This window comes from Myodes glareolus, chromosome 8 (assembly GCF_982192425.1).
Source record: "Myodes glareolus chromosome 8, mMyoGla1.1, whole genome shotgun sequence".
NCBI classification, from domain to species: domain Eukaryota; kingdom Metazoa; phylum Chordata; class Mammalia; order Rodentia; family Cricetidae; genus Myodes; species Myodes glareolus.
The window spans coordinates 75,604,922-75,617,533 of record NC_142033.1 but is presented as its reverse complement, the minus strand read 5'-3'; the positions used below and the strand labels follow the sequence as shown (position 1 = coordinate 75,617,533).

At 45.6% G+C, this 12,612-nt stretch overlaps 1 long non-coding RNA gene across 1 annotated transcript in view; it reads right to left on the bottom strand.

Annotated features, from left to right (window-relative positions):
- Window positions 1-6,839: 6,839 nt before the first annotated feature.
- Window positions 6,840-12,612, bottom strand: part of LOC125410454 (uncharacterized) — a 47,561-nt gene continuing 41,788 nt past the window's right edge. Inside the window, exon 3 of the long non-coding RNA XR_015002776.2 lies at window positions 6,840-9,699. This is a non-coding gene — a long non-coding RNA (uncharacterized LOC125410454). The remainder of the gene's footprint in view (window positions 9,700-12,612) is intronic.

The window sequence follows — 12,612 nt, the reverse complement described above, 5'->3', positions numbered from 1 at the left end:
TGGTTAACTATAGATTGAGGAAATTGGTTATCATTTCCAATGACTGACATACAAAATATTGGCATAGGGTGTGGCTATTTAACATTCCCTGTGGGAGAATCTTCCAATGAGATCTCTTAACAGGCTGAGAATTATTATAAGTAGGCACCGTGAAGGTGAATGTTTCTCTGTCTTTTTCTTATAAAGGAATAGTGAAGAATCTATCTTTTACATCAATAACTATAAGAGGCCATCCTTTAGGTAGTAGAGAAGGCAAAGGAATGCCAGACTGTAAAAAGTCCGATGGTTGAGTCACCTTATTAATAGCTCTTAGATCTAATACTATTCTCCATTTTCCATATTTCTTTTTAATAACAAATACAGGAGAATTCTAAGAGTTTGTTGATTCTTCAATATGCTAAGCATTTAGCTCCTGTAACAGCCATCCTATGACCTGCAGTTTCTCTGTTGTTAAAGTTCATTGCTCGATCTATACAGGTTTGTCCACCAAGCATTTTAAATGTAAAGATCAGAAGTTGGCTGGAGAGATGTTTTAGTGGTTAAGAACACTGGCTGTTTTTCCAAAGGATCTGAGTTCAATTCCGGCATTCACATGGCAGCTTGCAACTGTCTATCACTCCTGTTCCAGGGGTTCTGCTGCCCTCACACAGGCATACATGAGACAAAACACCAAACAATGTTCATAAAATTAAAAGAAATAATTAAAAAAGAGAGATCAGCAACTCTTGTGCCATGTTCTTGTATAATCTGAATGGTCAATGACTGCTCTTATAATACCTTCTAATATTTTTCCCAGAAACATACATTAATTTATGGTTAGTTTCTAACACTGGAGGAATGTTAATCTGAGTATTTCATTGCTGTAACAAATCACATTCCAACAAAGTCATTGATATGGTAGCCACATATGACTTCAATTTTCCTCTCTGTCCTTCTGGCCCTGTATACATTCAACCCATATCACATTCTGTTTTACCTGAGATAAAGTTCCAGTCCCTAAAAGCTGAACATTTGCCTCCTAAAGAAATCAGTTTTGATTCCAAGATTCTGGTGCAATTATTGTTATTTCTCCACCTGTGTCTATCAGACCTTCAAATAAATGACATCATTTATTTGTATTTTTAATTATGGTCTTTGTTTATTTATAGAAGTTTGCCAAAGTATTTGCTTTACAATTTTCCTGAATTTTTGTTCTTTCTTCTATAACTGTTCTATTATCCAGAACAGTATGGTTTCTTACAATAGGCATTAGGTTCTTTAATTGCTCTGTGAAGGAGTTTCCTCAGGATGACAGGAAATGACTGAATCTAATTTGGCCTGGGGGCCTGTGAGAGGCCTCTCAATGTGTTTCCTAATTCAGAGGGTTACCTTGAATGTCCATCATTGATCTACACTCATTAGTCCAATACCTGTCCTTTACCTACTACATAATTCAGAAGGGAGGGGTTTCTGTTTGGATTGTGCTTAGAAAAAAACATTGTTTCTAGGAATGCTCCGTTTACAATCCTTTTTTAGGATTTACCACAATTGAAACATTTGACATTTTTTTCTTCTAGCCTTTTCCTATCCAAGCATCATCATGGTCATGAGATTTAATATTGATTGTATCTCAGATCCATTCCTCCAAGGGTACTTATTTTTAATGGCCTAATTATACCCTTTGCATTGTGCATTAGCATTTTCAAATGCCAGAGATTTAATTATTATTTGTCTAGCTTCTAAATTTGGTATCATTCTATTTACTACTGAAGTCAATCTATAAGAAATCCAAGAAGGTTTCCTTCGGGCCCTGTATAACTGTAGTAAATGACTTAATTTTCTTTCCTGCTTCTCCAATTCTGTCAAGCATTCAAAGCTGCTGCATGGCACAAAGTCAATGTATGGTCAGTATATAGAGATTGCCTTTGTACATTAGCGTAATCTCTGTCTCCAAGAAGTTTGTTTTGGGAGATTTCCATACCTCTAGCCCTACTTCACTGTCCAATGGTCTTAGTCTCCATCTTTCCACCAGGTCCTCCATTGTAAATGAGACCCAGGCTGCAAAGACTGCTGTAACCAAACTTCCCCAGTCTTGAGGGATAGTTCTTTTATACATTGACCATGAGTTTAACATCTGCTTCACAAAGGGTGAATGAATACCATATGAAACTATCACTTCCTTGAATCTCCTTAAATGTAACATTTCCACAGGAGTCCATTCAGCTCTTTCACAAACTTAGAGATATATATTATTTGGCAGTTGTTCCTATAAGGCTACCGAATAAATTAAAGTTAGCTGTTTGAAAACCTTAGGCTGTTCCTTCTAACCTTAAAGTGCAATGCTGAGATTGGTTCCCTGTAGTGGTATTTTACTTGTATTTTAATAAATAAAACTTGCCTGAAGATCAGAGAGTAAAACAGACCCACTGGTCAGCTTTACAGAGCAGGCAGTGGTAACACACACCTTTAATCCCAGTAGCCACACTAGTTGCCACAGAAATGGTACCTGCATTTTTTCCCAGCCCTAGAGAGGATTATAAAATGGGAGGAGACAGCTCTTTTTCACAGTCTCATTCTGAGATTCTTGGAGGCAGGATCGCCATTTCCTACTGAGGTGGAGTAGGGCCTACCTACTGCAGGTCCTACTGCTGACTGCTTTGCTTTTTGGATCTTCAGGTTGAACCCCAATTTCTCTTAGCTTCTATTAATCATGCTTCAGTTAAAGAATTAAATTCCTCTATCTGGATCTGAATATATCTAAGATCTGCTTTAATAAGTTAGAAAAAAGGCCTGTGTGTTGGCACTCATATCAACCAATATTTTATTTTTTCTTTTTTTAATTGAGCTCTACATTTTTCTCTGCTCCCCTCCCTGCCTCTTCCCTCCCCACTTCATCCTCCCCCAAGGTCCCCATACTCACAATTTACTCAGGAGATCTTGTTTTTTTCTACTTCCCATGTAGATTAGATCTATGTAAGTCTCTCTCAGTGTTTCGTAAAAAACAAAACAGCCCAAACAAGCAAACAAAATGATATAGGGATAGTGGTACATGCCTTTAATTCCAGCACTCAGGAGACAGAGACAAATGGATCTCTTGTGAGTTTGATGCCAGCCTACTCACAAAATGAGTTAAAGACAGTCAAGATGACACAGAGAAACCATGTCTCAAACAAGCAGAGAAAAATATACACAAATAAGGAAAATGTTGTGTCCACTGCTCAGCAGGTGGGTGACAACATTCTGAAACTGGGGTTATGGCTTAATCCTCAATATGGGAAGAAAGAAGGAAAGGAGAAAAGGAGGACAGAGAAATGGCTCAGTAGTCAGGCATTCTTGACACTCTTTGGAGGGACCAGAGTTTGATTCCTAGAATCTACATGCAGTTCACAATCATCTGTGACTCCAATTCCAGGGGATCTGACCCCTCTCGTCTGGCCTCCTCAGGTACCAGGCATGCACGTCGTCCACATACATATATGCAGGCACAGCATCGATGCACATAAAATAAACAAAACTTTTAAAAAGTATATAAAAGAATGAGCAAAGAAAATGTAACATGAAACAAAAGCAGAAGAGTATTCACAGCCGGGTGATGGTGGCACATGCCTTTAATCCCATCACTTGGCAGGCAGAGGCAGGCGAATCTCTGTGAGTTCCAGGCCAGCCTTGTCTACAGGGCAAGCTCCAGAGTAGCCAAGGCTACACAGAAAAACCCTGTCTGGTGCTGGGGTAGGAGGAACAAAAGAAAGCCATTTCTTTGTAAACTAATTTTAAAAAGTCAGTCTTAAAGTAGAGCAACCCGGCCGGGAGTGTCTAAGGCAGAGCTAGCATGGACAGCCACCAGAAGTCATCTCTGTCCATGTCTTGGGATCCGCTCAGTTCAGAAAATGTGAACTACGTTAAGTACCTGTCACGTGGTACTTAATGCCCTAGCTGACCTCTTAGCGTTTCTTCCAGTGTGGCTGTGCAAGACGTACAAAGGGAGCTGGAGGCCCGGAACACCACTAGGGAATACCAGTTAAAGGCTTCGTCACCTTTGTCACCCTCTGTCATCAACAACTGGACCCTGTTGTTGACCATTTAGATGGTTTTCAGGTCTTACTATGAAAAATTAGGTCAGGTCGGGCAGAAGACATGGCTCAGTTGTGGTTAAGGGCACTGGCTGCTCGTGCAGAGGACTTGAGTTTAATTCCCAGCTTGCACATGGTGGCTCGCAACCACCTGTAACTCCAGTTCTAGGGGAGCCAATACCCTCTGACTTCCATGGGCATGTGGTTCATATTTGCAGGCATTCATACACATAAAGTGATAAAGAAACAAAAACTAGGTCAGGTGTAGTGGTCAACACATGTAACCTCAGCTATTTCCTGCTGAGGAAGGGACAATCAAGGTGGCTCAAGGGAGGTCAAGGTAGGTGGGTAAGATGGCTGAGCAGTTAAAGGTACTTGTTGCCTAGCCTAAAGCCCTGAGTCCCACAGGATGGAAGAAGAGACCTGACTTCTGCACATCGTCCTCTAAACCTCACGGGTGCCACTTGCATGTTCCCAAGTTCAATTACAGGAGTGCATCACCAAGCCCAGCTCCCAGGAAGACTTTTTCATTTTGTTTATCTGGTCCTGGAAACTGGACCCAGGGTCTTGGCCTTAGCTAAGCAAGTGATTTCTTATCCTACCCAAGCTACAGCCTCGGTGCCCTGAAAACACCCGAGCCTGTCTCTTAGAACACAGCTGCACTAATCGTACCTGATACCAACAAATGAAATTACTGGATCAAAAGCTAACTGTGTTTCCAGGGCTTTAAAGTAGACTGCAAAACCTCTCCGGAGAACAGCACCAACTCAAGCTCAGAGCTGCGCTACCTGAACAGGCAGCCATTCCTACTTAAGTCAGCTATGATAGTGATAAGCCAAACGTCTGCTGATTTGAAAGCTGAAAACAGTTTCGGTTTTTTGGTATCAAGACTAAATCTAGTGCCCTGTGTATGCCGGACAAACACTCCACTGCTGGGCTCACCCTTACTCCCTCAAAATGATTTTATTTTCATTTATTCAACAAGTATTTATGAGTGTCTTCTATGTACAATGTATGGTACTGGGAGGCGGAGATAATGAGGGCTATGTGTTAATAAAAAAGAAAAATACATTGGGCGATGGTGGTACACACCTTTAATCCCAGCACTTGAAAGGCAGAAGCAGGTGGATCTCTGAGGCCAGTCTGGAGTCTGGTCTACAAAACCAGTTCCAGAATAGAATAAAGAGAAACTCTTGTCTCAAAAAAAAAAAAAAAAAAAAAAAAAAAAAATACAAACTGTATAGATCCCGGTATATAGCAGACTAAGGCAGAAAGGTCATGAGTCAAAAAGGAAAACAAAGTCTGGAGGATCCTCAAAACCAGAGCTTGAATCTCCAAAGACCCAACTAAGTTGTAAATTCCAGCCTTGAAAAATAGAGTCAGCGCAAGCTCCCTAGTGACACCGGTCATGTTGGTGGGTACTGTGCTTGAGGGATAGATTCTAACTCATGAATGGGGTGTCAAAGCAATCAAACATAACTCCCAACATCAACCTAGGCCTCTGCATGCACGTGTACTTTTGTATATTCAAACCCACACATCTAAGCACCCCACATAGGAAAAGCATGCAGTCACAGGTACTCCAAATGCACAAACCAAACACAAGTCACCAAAGAAAAAGCTAAGGCAAGGCCTGGTGAGATGCCACCACCATCAGGTTCGACGGCACATGTTGTTAATCCTAGCACTCAAGAGTCAGAAGCAGTCTGATCTCTGTGAGTTCGAGGTCAGCTGTGTCTAGAGAATGAGTTCCAGGCCAGTCTGGGGGAGAAAACAACAAACAAACAAAAAACCAAATGCAAAACAAATGTACAAACAAAAAGTAAATACAGAACAAAAAGGTGGCGGTGAGGTGATCTGGAGATGCGTCACTCCTAATAGCAATTGTGTGCGAGTATGGGGTCCTGAGTCTGGATCCCAGAAATCAGGTAAAAAGCCAGGCATGAACATGTGTGCACCTGTAACCTCAGTGTTCTGGGGGATGCGGACAGGGAACAGGAGGATCACTGGGGTTTGCTGTCCACCCACTTAGTTCTAGGCTCAGGAAGAAACAGAAACCCTGTCTTAAAGGAATGACGGCAGGACACCAGGCATTCTCCTCTGAACTCCATGTGTGCTCACACAAGTACAAGAAATACTTGATATTCAATTTTATTATTAAAGATATTATTTATCTATAATATATAGAAAATTTTCTTTGGTTGATCATTGGACTGGGAGTGGAGACAGAGGAAGAGAATTTGATGTGTGTGTGTGTGTGTGTATGTGTGTGTGTGTGCGCCCTATCCCCCTCCATGCCCTATCTCCCCCAAAAAACCCCAAACCTTGACCCTTCAGTCAGGAACAACAAAAAGTGTGGGAGCTCATGTCTGTAGCCCAAGCACTTGTGAGGTTGAAGCTAGAAGACTGGTAAGTTCAAGGCTAGCCTGGTTTCAGAGTGAGACCTAATTGCTTTTTTTCTTTAGGTTTTTCGAGACAGGGTGTCTCTGTAGCTTTGGATCCTGTCCTGGAACTAGCTCTTGTAGACCAGGCTGGCCTCAAACTCACAGCGATCCGCCTGCCTCTGCCTCCCGAGTGCTGGGATTAATGGTGTGTGCCACGACGCAGCTTGAGACCCTCTCAAATTTTCACTGCCTCTCCTAAAACAAGGGTTCTCAGCTGGTGGTGTGACTTAGTACCACTGGGTCACAGGCTTAGCAAGAGAGGATCCTGAGTTTCATTTCCAGAATTCAAAGAGAAAGAAAATTTTCATAAAATACAGAAATATAACACACACATACACACACGAAGGGGATTTCATTTCTTGTTTATTTCTCCTTTCTTGTGTCTAAAAGAGCAGCGGTCTCTGCTGGTGACACAGAATCAGGAAACGTGTCCAAAGATAAATGATGACCCACAAGTCCTTAGGGTCTCAAGACCACAGCAGGGAAGGGTCTGAATAACCTACAGATAACCCCTCAGGATGCAAGTCAAGGACTTCTAAGCCTCTGGCTCTTACAGGATCATGGGTGGTGCACAAGAATGGGGCCCAGGGTAAGTGGGTGACTTTCACACTTTTCCAGGGCAATGGGAACCTGTCAAGAAGGAAAAGCAGAGGAACCGAGGCTGTGGCTCAGTGGCAGAGCACTCATCTCATCAGCAAGAGGTTCTGAGTGTCATCCCCAGATCACAAAATTCCCCCAGGGTTTCTGAGACCAGAGAGAGTGTCTGAAACAACCAAGTCACACACATTATAATAACAAGGTGCCAACGATCCTGCTCCTCAGAGGAAGGCTGAAAGGACCAAAGGAGTGGGCATCTTTTACCCAAAGATACACAGTTGGCAAGAGGAAAGCTGTGGCCTGAACTTTGAACTTGGGTCTGCTTGTCTTCAAACTGTGTTCTGTTCCCACTAGAAGGGCCCTCTTGCTGCTGTGGCCAGAAAATCAGCTTTTCCGAGGGTGAAGAAAGTGGGCTGGCTCCTTGTGCCTGTCAATCTAGCCTGACAAGAGTGAGCAGGCTGGTTTCTGGCTGACTCACACCTGTGTTTCTCTTCATACCCCAGAAGGTCCTCTTAGTCAAGCCTGGGTGTTGGAGGTAAAGCCTCAGGAGCTGCTAACAGTGTGTGATTCGGGTTTGCCTTTTTCATTTGCCCATTCAGCAGTCTCTACAATTGGATCATCAGAGCAGGTACCTCCTGGGATTACAGTAAAGGGTAAACCAAAGAACAGACTTAGTACCCTGCACAGTCAACAATATTAGCTGCTATCATCCATGCCCATGCCTTGCCCTTGTGGGAATTTGGAAGGTGTTGGGAAAACACATTTTTGTTTATTTGGCATTTTTATTATGTTTTAGAAAGGGTCTCACTATGTAGCCCTGGTTAGTTTGGTACTCACTATGTAGAGCAGGCTGGCCTTGAACTTTTGGGTAATCCCCCTACTTCTGTTTCCTAAGTGCTAAGATTACAGACATGTGCCATCATGCCATGCAGGAAAAAAAAACATTTAAAAGGTTTAAATTAATTTATCTATTTGTGTATGAGGAAGTCACACAGGTCAGAGGACAAGCTGGAGTATTGGTTCTGTGTCTCCACCACGCTGGCTTCAGGGGTTCAACCCAGGTCGTCAGGCTCAGAGCAACACATTTTTATGCTTAGCCATCTTACTAGTTCTGAAAACACATTTTTGAAACAAGATTACAAAATAGCACATATAGATAAGATAATAAGAAAAAATGTTGGGAAAAACCCAATATCCTTCTTTTCCTAGTTATTTGGGAGGCAGAGGCATGAGACTGTGTGTTTGAGGCCTGAGCAACCCAGCAAGCTCCTTTTGGTTTGTTTTAAAGTGGAAAGGGTGTTGTGAACTGCCATCCACTGGACGTGCCAGCGTCATGACACTCAAGAGCGCACAGCAGCTGCCATCATCTGCACAGTGAGATCCAGCCACTCCACAGTCCAGCATGGATGTGAGGACTTGGAGGGCTCCCAAACTAGCTGAGGAGCGATTGACCGTTAATGGCTACTGGGGGAAACCGAGTCATTTTTGTTGGAGGATGTGGCCACTGGCAGAATATCCATGCTCAAGTGGATACCCTACACCAACGGGCACAAACAGCACCAACTGGACTCAGTGAGTTATTAGAAAAATAAAAAGGTATGAGATGGGGGGGAGAAGTACTGGGGTAGGTATAAAAGAGAGTATTTTGATTAGATGTGATCAAGGTTCACTATATCTTTTTATAGGAATAAAAAGTTTTCTAAAAACTAATAAGTAAAAAATAAAAGAGAACTCTGAGTTCGAGACTAGCCTGGTTTACAGAGAAAGTCTGTCTCAAAAAACCAAAGAGAGAGAGAGAGAGAGACCAGCAACCAAAGAAAACTATTATATATGTGTAGAAGAAGACCCAAAGGAAATGTTGGTAGTTCTTATCTCTCTCTCTTTTTGTCTTTAAGACAGGGTTTCTCTATACTGTAACTTGCTTTGTAGACCAGGCTGGCCTCGAATTCACAGAGACCCGCCTGCCTCTGCCTCCCAAGTGCTGGGGTTAAAAGTGTGTGTCTCCACTGCCTGGTTTGTAGCTCTTAACTCTTGGTAATATCATGGGTTCTTATTGACTTTTTCCTGTTGCTCTCATACATTTTCTGAAATTCCTATGTTTTCTACAGCCAGGAAAAACTGCTGACAAGAACAGATCTGTAAAGACTGAATGGGGCTTTCCTTGTCTGGGCTTCTGCAGAGGGTAGTCCAGGAAAAGGGGGTCCGAGCAAAGAGAGAATTGGGACTGGGGAGAGAAGCCAAGAGAAGACTTTTCTGTGTCTTACTTCTTGTCTATCTGATTCTCTGGGCTTTGGAATTCTTGGTGGCAAGATCTGAAGTCTAGTTTGCTTACTACTGTATTCTCTAGGATCTAAAAAACCCACAAAACAAAACAAAGTCTGGCACTTAGTAGGTGCTCAGTCAATACTAACCTAATAAATGTGTGAATGACCGCAACAGCTCTGCTTAGCCTGAGAGACAATGATGCTCTTCAGTCTGCTATCCAGCTGGTGCAGAGCCAAAACTGAGGTACACAGTTTCCATGGCAACTGAAGAAGGTCCAACAGGCCAGCAGCAGGAGGCAGACTCAGGGATCGAGCTCTGCTTCTCTTTGAGGTGTAGCCTAGAAACTAGGAACAAGGCAATAGGCTCTGTCAACAGATGTGGAGGGGGAAAGATCTTCATAAACAGTTATCCCATTTGTCACCGGGCAGGCTGGTTCAGCCAATGAGTACTCAGGTAGGTGAGCTATAAAAGATGGGAGGCTCTAGTCTGGACCCAGATGTGTCACCATGAACAAGCATTTTAACCTCTCTGAGTCTCCTTCATAAAAGGGGAGGTTTGATGAAACGGTGTGTAGTGGAAGTGTGAACGTGCAGCTGTTGTGGAAAGATCTGTTGGCTCCACACAAAGTTAAATACAGAAACTGGGCATGGCAGTGTATGCTCTAACTGTAGCATCAGGAAGCCAAGGCAGGGGATTGCCAGCTCTAGGCCAGTCTGAGCTGTGTGTTGAGATTCTATAAAAACATTTGGAAGTTTAAAGTTACAGAATAGAGATAGGCAAGATAGAGAACTGGGTTATGGAAAAACTGGATCCTGCAGAAGCACCTCCATGGTGAAGGGAGGAAAAGGCTCTGGGCTGGGGTCAACTTTGGAATCTTCCCTTGCCTCCAGCTACTTATCCAAGGGATTCCTGAGTCACTAGCTTTCTCCAGAATCTGCATTTGCAAAATGGGGCTGTATCCTTTGTTTTCCTTAGAGAACTATGGGTGAGGAGCCCCATGAACTCTTTTGCAAGGTGAGCACTCTGGAATGCAGCTACATATGGTACCCAGTTTTCTTTTCTTTTGGACAAGGTTTCCTCTGTGTAGCCATGGCTGTCCTTGGCTCTCCTGGAACTCACTCTGTAGATCCTGCCTCTGCCTCCCAAATGCTTGGATAAAGGGGTGGGCTGTCACTGCAGCTCGGAAGCATCAGTTTTCTAAACATAGCCTACTGATATCCAGCGCCTAATCATAGGATCCACTAAGGGGGTTCAGACCCCTGGCCAGGAGGACCCATAGCTGAATTGACTCCTGACTCTACCAACAGTGTGGGTGCGGGCAAATCACCCACTTTTCCACTTTGTCTGGTGTAAATGTAAACATGCACATCTAACCTGGGGAGAAGTGCATAAGGTGAACGTTGAGAAATAAGACCCTTCTCTTTCTGCTCCCCAGTCCTGCCTAAGAAAGAACAGGGCCCTAGAAAACACTAGATGTATGTATGCTCTTTCTTGGTACCCTCAACAGCAAGCACTTCTGGCTCCCAGAATCTGCCTCAAAAATGCTGGGACCGACAGATTAAGGCAATAACAGGATTTGAGCCCAAGGGAACAGATCTTTCTTTCGGGTCAGGGAGTTTTCCTCAAACGTCATCCATCATTTGCTCCAGAAAATCTGGACTGCACTGTCTGAATAGGGTGAATTCTTCATTAGGAGAAATGCTGCTTTGTCCAGTATACAGGTTAAGAAACTGGCTCACAGACGCCAAGTAATTGGAACCAAGACACAACCAGAGAGCTCAGGTCTAGGATTTGAACTAGGGTCCTCTTACAGTGCCACGCCAAGAAGCTTCAGAGAGCGCGTGGCTAGGCTCAAACTAGGCGCGCAGTGGTGGGAACCTCGAGCCAAGCCGAGTTTAAAGCCTGGCCCGTTCATTTGCATGTTAATACCCAGAATGCTTTTCCACACACACCGCTTCATTTAATGGAAGCGCTCAGTTTGGAACCGTGTAAAGTTTGGAATGCGTATTTCGCTCCTCTTGCAACTGTGGGAACTTCGCGCCGGTACACGTGCCTTGCCTAAAGTCTCAGGCTCTGAGCCCAGTGGCTCAGCGGCGGCCCCAGCAAGGCAACCTCCGTGTCCAACCCTCATCTGGTAGCATCCTCAGGCGGGTTAGGGACAAAGCGCTCAGGCCTGGCCGCAGGGTCCGCGGTCAGAGTGCCCGGCATTTTGTTGGGCGGCGGGTGGCAGGCATGCTTCTGGCTTGGGGAAGATCGAGGGCACTTCTCGATCCCTGGGTTCCCTACTTTCCCTCAAAACTGCTGGGACGTGCAGGAGCCGCTGGTTTTTTCCGTCTTGTCCATCGCCATCACTCGGTTGCTTCCTTGAGCAGGGGACTTACTGCTCCCTGGGGCACAAAGCCCAAGGAGCGGTGGGTGGGGAAAACGACCTATCTCCCTAGTTATCCAAACATACAGGCCATTTGCCTCGGTCAGTACGAGGCGGGCAGAAGGTTCCGCCTGCGTCGGGCCGGGACCCCGCGTCCTTCTTAGGGTTGCAGAGCGGGAGAAGGTCGCAGCCGACTTCTGGGGATTTCGGCCATCAAAGGAGAGCTAGGCAGGGTGCTGATGCCCGCCCGACCTGCGGGTGCGCAAGGCAGACTGGAGGGGGGGGGCTCAGATCCACACGCTCTGGCCGCCCCTCCCGCACGCTCGCCTACACTCTGGGCGGGCAGCGGAGGGACCGCTGTAGCTGGTTTGCTGGCTCGGCGCTCGGATCGTATTGGTCGGGGTCGGGGACTGGGGGGGGGGGCGCTGAGGCTGCAGCCCCCGGCCCCGCGGGCGGGGTGGGAAGGCGGGGGCTCAGGCTGCGCTAGCATTGGCGGAGCTGGGGAGTGGGGGGGGCAGGAAGCGGGGGGGAGAGCGGAGCTGTTGGGGGGTGTATAAATAGGGAATGGGGGGACGTGCATCCTTCGCTGGGTGAGGGGGGGTGCTCTGCACAAAGAAAGTGGAAAGTTTGCGGCGCTAGGCGGCCTAGGCTAGGGAGCCCGGTGCGCACGTGCGGGGCAGGGACCACCGAGACCCCCCACGCCGAGCTCACTGCTTTTTTTCTTTCTGCAAGCTGGGGGGGGTGTTGTTGGTATCGCCCCCTCCTTCTCCTCCCCCCAGGGGTGAAAGTGCAAGAGGAAGTGCAGCCGCTGCCATCTTTCCTCCGTTCGGAACGCACGGAGCCTGGGGCCGCAGCGCCGCCGCTCCGCTGCCACCCGTGCCTGGCCTGG